This window comes from Natator depressus, chromosome 8 (genome assembly GCF_965152275.1).
Source record: "Natator depressus isolate rNatDep1 chromosome 8, rNatDep2.hap1, whole genome shotgun sequence".
Taxonomy (NCBI): domain Eukaryota; kingdom Metazoa; phylum Chordata; order Testudines; family Cheloniidae; genus Natator; species Natator depressus.
In genome coordinates, this window is record NC_134241.1 from 87,158,575 (window position 1) to 87,166,162 (window position 7,588).

Here is a 7,588-nt window from a genome sequence, read left to right on the forward strand (position 1 = left end):
CCATCCAATAGACGGCATTCAAGCCTCACACAAAGTTCCTTTCCAAGGGCTTCCAGCCTTTCCTTGGAATCCTTAATGTCTTCTTTAGCATAGTTAATTAAAATATACACTAACAGAATTCTTCAAAGTGTCTTTTGGCTCACATTTTGTTTCTAGTTCTTGAACCACCATTTAACAACAGAATAAAGCTTTCTCATATTGTAACTAGGTAATTATCTTCCAGAAGTTGTATTCTTCTTACTCTTAAAATTTTCCTCAAATTAAAGTTATTCCAGCCCACTTCTAAATGTGGGAAGAAATTACCCCCCATTTGATTCTAATTTACAACTTCCAGGTTTATTATAAAATCAGTATCTTAACTCCAAATGGTTAGACTAGATTAGCTGGTTTTAAGCATTACCCCGATACTTCAAAACACTAGCAACACAACAAGAGTGCTCCTTCTTACTAATAATGGCTTCTAATGTAATTTAACAGTTGCTCCACTTAATCTTTTTTATACCATGTTTCTAGATTTATTAATATGTGAGCATATACTACAGTTCTATATACCAAAATCATCTTTTTGTTAGTAAAAAGATATTTCCATATATATGTTTGTGGTAGTGTTGTAGCTGTGTTCGTCCCAGGATATTAGAGAGACAAGGTTGGTGAGATAATATCTTTTATTGGATCGACTTCTGTTGATGAGAGAGATGAGCTTTCAGGGGTGCTGGAACTAGGGATGAGACCCATACCCTCTGGCTTGAAGTAGTTTCCATCATATACAGGGTTTACAGTTTTGTTCAATGGCTTTCAGCACCCCCCCCCACTATAAAAATTGTTCCAGCACGACTGCAAGCTTTCACAGAGAAGCTGTAGGTAAGGAGAAATGAGTTTCTCTGTGAAAGCTCATGTCTCTCACCAACAGAAGTTGGTCCCCTTAAAGATATTATCTCACCCACCTTTCTATATATATACATATGAACTTATTCAGTGGTACAAAAACTTACTTTATTAGAAAAACCTTTGTTTGATCACTTTAAACCAGGGGTCGGCAACCTTCGGCACGTGGCCAACGTAAACAAAATGTCTTGCAGCCCGCCTGCGGATTACCCTGATGGGGTTGCTGACCCCTGCTTTAAGCCTTAACCAAAAAGTCATAATGTGATTTGGTCTTAGAGTTTTATGGCTCTCTAGGTGGCTAAAACATTAGTTGTTTACTTTTGTTCACCTTATGAACTAGGGAATGTTGTGAGATTACTTATTAAGTTAATTTATTTATTTGCACATTTCTAAGAGGTGCATTAATGGTTGTGATGGAATCATTTAGTTTGCTCCAAGTGAAGAAATAAGCATTTCCAAAACAATTTCGGAGATGTTGATTTTAGAAACACTTGGGTTTATAGTCCCACTTTACTGGGACCTTGACTCATTAACAAGGAGATATTGCTGGAATGGGAACAGAGAAAACAGATTGTAGCATCCTTTGTGAGCAGGTTTCTGTGTCACTTATGAGGAGATTAATTGAAACATTTGTTTTGATATTACCTATATTTTGAGAACTCTTTGGCATGTTACCTTTTGTTTCAGACTTCATTAGTGATTTAGTTTAATACAGGCTTATTCAAGATGTTAATAGAAATCTAGATGAAAGCGGGGAAGGACAGGTCACTCTTTAAGGATCTTGAATGTGTGGAGATATGAAGGCCTGGTCTCCACTGCAAAGTTAGGTCAATGTAAGAAGACTTGGTGTTGATCTAGTTGTGCGTGTGTCTATGCTTAAATTTGTGTCCCACCATGGGTGGCAGGTGGAACCCCCCTTTGGAGAGGCTAGCCCTTGGCTCCTCCCTTTCTGCCTGTGCCCTCCCCACGGCTGAAGCCCCCAAACTCCCTGCCCCACCTGCAGCTGGAGCCACAAGCCCCCTCCACCCAGACCACACACCCCCTCCCTGGGCTACAGGAGCCACAGGCCAGCCGCAGCCTGGAGCATGCCACCCCACCCTTGGCTGCAAAAGCCCTGGGCTGGCTGCAGCGCCGAGGCACCCCCCTCCCCTCCGGGCTGTCTGAAGCCATCTGTTAGAAGACACTTTTGATATGCCCCATGCAGATTCTGGGGCAGCAGAGGAGGCATATGTGCCTCCTCTGCTGCCCCAGAACCTGCATGGGGCATAATAAAACAAACCACCTCCAAACTCTGCAACCGGGGGTCTGGCAGCCACGCCAAGGGAGGCAGAGCCTCCCCGGCTTATTATACCCACCATCCATCTGTCCCACCTTGTAAGTGCCCCATTACAGTGAGGCAGTAAAACCACCTTCCTGAGCAGCGATGAGCCATGGTCAGTGTATTGAGTCAACACAGCATGAGTGTAGACTCTGCGGTACTTATGTCAATCCTAACAGTCCTCTAGCAGCTGTCCCAGAATGCCCAACACTGACCACTCTACTCACAATTGTGAACTCCACTGCTCAGGAGTCACAGACACCAGAAGCCACCCCCCCCCCCGGCCCCCTTTTAAAGCCCATTGAATTTTTGAAATGTCTTTTCCTGATTGTCCAGCTTGGTGAGCACACCTTGCAGCTCTCTGTTGTTGTGAGGAGCTGACCCTGCCGGAGCCACGCTCTGGCTTAGAATAGACGAGATATTGGATCTCTGCTGCCTGTGGGCAGAAGAGGCTGTCCAAGCACAGCTACAGTCCAGCCATAGAAATGTGAACATCTACCAGCAGATTGCATGGGGGATGCAGAAGGGCTATGACAGGGACCAGCAGCAGTGACGTGTGAATTGAAGGAACTGCGTCAGGCATATCAGAAGGCCAGGGAGGCCAACACTGCAGTCGATCCAGTGCCGAGCCACAGACCTGAAGCTTTTACAAAAGGCTGCATGCCATGTTTGGCAGAGACCCCACCTCCACCCTGCAGACCAGAATGAATCCCACAGCCCCCTGGCATGAACCGTGAGGAGATGGAGGAGGAAGATGTGGGACATACAACCAAGGGATCAAGTTATGCCATTAGCCAGAACCTGTTTGAGACTCTCCCACAGTCCAATCAATCCAAGCAGCCAGGCATGGGTTAGCCCAATGTAGGGGAAGGAAGCTCAGGTAAGTGTAATTGTATTTCCCATTGCAATGACAGACTGACGGTGCTCCCAACTTAACAGAATTCATTAACCTTTCGTTAACTTACCCATACCAGAACAGGTAGCAATACAACAAAGAGAGGAAGAGTTATCTCCTTTTCATTCCCCTGCAGAGTTGGGCAAGATGGGTCATGCAGAGCAGTTTGTTTGTTTGTTTGTTTATATACACAGGGGTGTTCCTTGAATCCTCCTGAGAGATCACAATGAAATTTATGTGGCGGTACTCTGCAGTCCTCTTCCGACTGTTTCTAGGGTTGGCAGTCTTATTTCTTTCTCTGCGGTAGGATGCTTCCCCACACAGCAATCACTTCAGCAGGCACCATTGCAGCAGGCTAGCAGCATACGGGCCCAAGCGGCTCCAAGAAGGCCGCAGAAGCTGTGCTCTCTGTGCCCTAGTTACCCTCAGGAGTGAGATATTAACTAAAATCACCACTACCTGTGGAAAACGGTGCCAGTGTTCAGTGCCATTGTCCTGTACTTATAGTTTCATGTAACCAAGCAATTCCCTCCTCTTTTCCCTCACCCCTGGTGGGCCATACTCACCATGGCTGATACTGTGAGCGGTGCCATACACGAGCACTCTGACGCAGATGTGTCAATAAGCATGTCTTGGTTAAAACTTTAAAGGGAGCAAGGGAAGGGGGAGTTCAGAATCTTAAGTTTCACTTTCCATTGTGACTATACTGGTGATACTATATCTGTGTTTTTATCCGAAGCTGCTGCTCTTGCAGCCTTGGGGGGTTCCCCCTCCATACAGGAGTCCCTAGAAATGGGGGGGCCATCGGTACCAGAACCGTGTCCCACCCCCCCACTTGCTCCTCTCTCCCCACTTGCCCCATTGCTTGCCCATAAGGCAGGAAAAAAAAGCACTCCCGCTTCTGTAAGTGATGGGGCCATGGCCCCCCTATTCAGATGCCCCTTAGCTGAGTTGCTCCAGCATCAGCACATACAGCCTCTCACTGGTTGGCTCAGCTGTGGGACTCCTCCTGGTGTGTGTGCAGAGCCCAGAACAACTTAGCTAAAGGGTGCCTGAATGGGTGGGAGGGGCATAGAAAAGTAGATCTTTCTGTGGCAATGTGGTCTGGTGCCAAAAGAGGGATATTAAAAATGTATGTGCAGGGGCCAAAATCAGACCCTTTAGGCACTCCAAGTAATTCAGCCCCTATGTCTATTAATCCTAGGAACTTCTGCCAAGTTTGTAAATCAGGTACCAGATGTAATGGGTGCTTTTGTCTGATGATGTGAATATTCATCCACCAGTACCTAGGATGAGATCACCCAAACATTTTATAGAGGACCCAAGCAGGTGATAACTAATGTTGATCATTAAATCAAAGCTGGATTTGATTTGGTGACCTAGAGGTGTGTGATAGCTGTGAAATATGATGGACTAGGTGGTAGCACTGTTTTCTTCTCAAATTTCTGATTCTCTGAAGGACTAGGATTGCACATCTCAAGCACTAAAGTATTCTCCCTGGCTCATAATACAAGAGTAGAGGGACATTTAATTATATGAAAAGGTGGTAAATTAAAAACTAATAAAAGGACTTTTTTCACAGGTGTGGTTTAAGTGTGAAACTTACTGCTTTAGGAAGTCACTGAAACCACCAATTTAACTAGATTCAAAAAGAGATTGGACATTCTTTATCGTAACTCTGGGTATTTTTAATAGCCATATAAATCACTATGAAAGAATTGGAAGGGATATTAAACTCATGCTCCAGGGTTTAAACCAGTCTCTATTGGAGACCAGAATGAGACCTGTGTTAGGGGCAGATTATCCCACATCTGCCTACTGCAAGGTTCTTACACTTTCCTCTGAAGCATCTGGTACTGGCTGCTGTCAGAGACAGGATAGTGGACTAGATGGACTTTGGATCTGATCCAGTCTGACAATTCCAATGTTAATGCATCTTTCACATCCTGGGTACACAATTCTTTAGTGACTTTGCTGGAACATGTTTATCCTCTAATTATGTGGGGGATAGAGGGGGTGAGGTTTCAAATGTTCACCCAGGATTTAACATGTAGGTGATCTTCACGCCTTATCTGCATTACTCCTAGGACTGATTTAACAGTTCTTCTTCATCATCATCATCATGTAAGAATCCTCTTAATCTCCAAATCAAATAGTAGATAACAGTAACTGACATCTTTCTGCCATTCAGTGCATAGCGCACTAACATTGTTTCCTCCTCCTTAACATGTGAAAGTCCTGAAAGTGGCTATTAGATGCATCTGAACTCAGAAATAATACAACAGTAGAGGATATGGGAGCAACAGCGACATTTTGTCACATTGCATGGAGCCAGAAAGGGCCCTATGTTTCAAAAGGTTTGTGCTAGGAGCTTTAATTGCAACAAAATACCAATTACTGAGTACAGTACTTTCAATATTAAAAAGAGAAGTGGGGGAATCTAAACAATGTTTCCCACTGGTCAATAGGGCAATAAAAATAAAAGTAAACGAAGTGATCTCAGATTTCATGGATGGATTGATACCTATATTTTAGATTTTAAAATACCATGTAAAATTATCTGAACATATAAGTCAGTCACAGCTCTGTGATTCTTGCCTTCACTCTGGGCTATCAACATACTCTTAAGTTTTTGTACACAGATAATTATATAAAAGTACCTGAAAATTGTAAATATACAGTGGCCAAATTGAGTCATCCCTGAAATAATGAAATATGAATTCAGCCATCCCTGAAATGGCTTCTGTCTCATTTTAAAAGTAGGATTAAATGTCCTCGGAAGGATACCTGAAGAATATTTCACAAGTGGTTCCACACCCACAGGGGAATCCTGAAATGCAGTGTTTCTCTATTGACTCCTTATCTGTGGGTATGTACTAGGCTTGTGATGAGGTGTTTTGGGCAGGTAGCTGACATGGATATTTTTTTAAAATATCACATTCAGATATGAGGAGTTGAGAGGTGCAACACCTATTTGGATTTTGCTGATTGCTTGATATTTATATTACTGTAGCACCTGTGATTATTGAGCCATGTTAATACTAAATCATTTTTTGTTTGTTTTAAAGTATTTAAGTTACTCAATAGCTTTCAGGCATGAGTGCTTTTATTCATTAAAATGTGGTGTAACTTGCAAAAACGTTTAAAAATTAGGTTTAATTGTAGATTTACCAACCTTGACAGTATCTCTTTAAGGTAATTCCTGTATTCATGAAGTTTTTCCATTTCAACAGTTAATTCTGATACATTTCTGATTATTGCTAGTGTAACCCACTGGTCAGTGTGTGTTATGAGATACACAGGTACACAGAGGGTAACAGAAGGTATTAATAAGTTACAGCCCTGATCTACAGCACCTAGTTCAAGTTGCCAAGACTCCTGCTTTCAGCTCTGGAAATCCCTGGTTCAATCTTTAGGTTGGTGAAGATGGCTGCCATCACACCAGCAGTATGGTGGGTACAGTTAATGACATAGCTCAGATCATATTGTTAATGGATGTGTTACATATATATCTGCTGTGGAGCCCATTTCAGGCTTAGAGAGAGCCATATGAGCAAACCTCTGTTTGCAGGGAGTTTCAGTAGGGGACTGTACAGGTGCAGAGTTCATTGTAGGAGTGGAGCCTTAGTTAGTAACACCTAAAAATATTAAAATTGACTTTTATTGTCCATGCTGAGATGGCTGACAAGTTAAAAAAAAAAAAAGCATAAATATGGTAAAAAGTAAAATAGAGACTTAAAAATGGTCAATTTTTAAAAAACCAGTTAAAAATCTTGTCAGGCTTGAGAGTAGAAAAGTCTGAACAGCATAGTTTCACTTTGGTTCATAGCCAATTTGTTTCTACTATTGTAAACTATTAAATGTCAGGTTTACAAATAGAGAGACAAGGTGGGTGAAGTAATACTACAGCCAAAGTTTTGTTTTAAAGTAATTGTTTATACTCGCACTAAAACAAACCTATAAAAAACTTCTTCTACCAGTTCTAAAAGCATGATTTTACCATGGCCAAATCTGAGTTGCCCCTTAACTTGTATGGGTTTACAATCAGATTTTCCTGTTTTAAAAAGTGTCTTTCGCAATAGGTGAGGAAGAAACAAATGCACTGTGAAACTGGCCCCAAGGTGCTCTCATGTGCACAGAGTAAGCTGTAGCTCACAAAAGCTTATGCGCAAATAAATTGGTTAGTCTCTAAGGTGCCACAAGTACTCTTTTCTTTTTGCGAATACAGACTAACACGGCTGCTACTCTGAAAAGAGTAAAACACCGTACATTCCTCCCCCTTCACTCACTCATAGTAACCTTGTAACAATAGAAAACAAACATCACTTTTGCCTTTTTTTTTAAAAAAAAGCTGTAGGTATCCCTGTAACAGGACCCATCTGTGTTCAAACACAGCAGGGGCTAGGAGAGTTTCGGCTCCAGTGTGGACATGAGTTAGCTGCAACCAAGATCCGCGGGATGAAATACACCAGTGTTCACGCACTATTTAT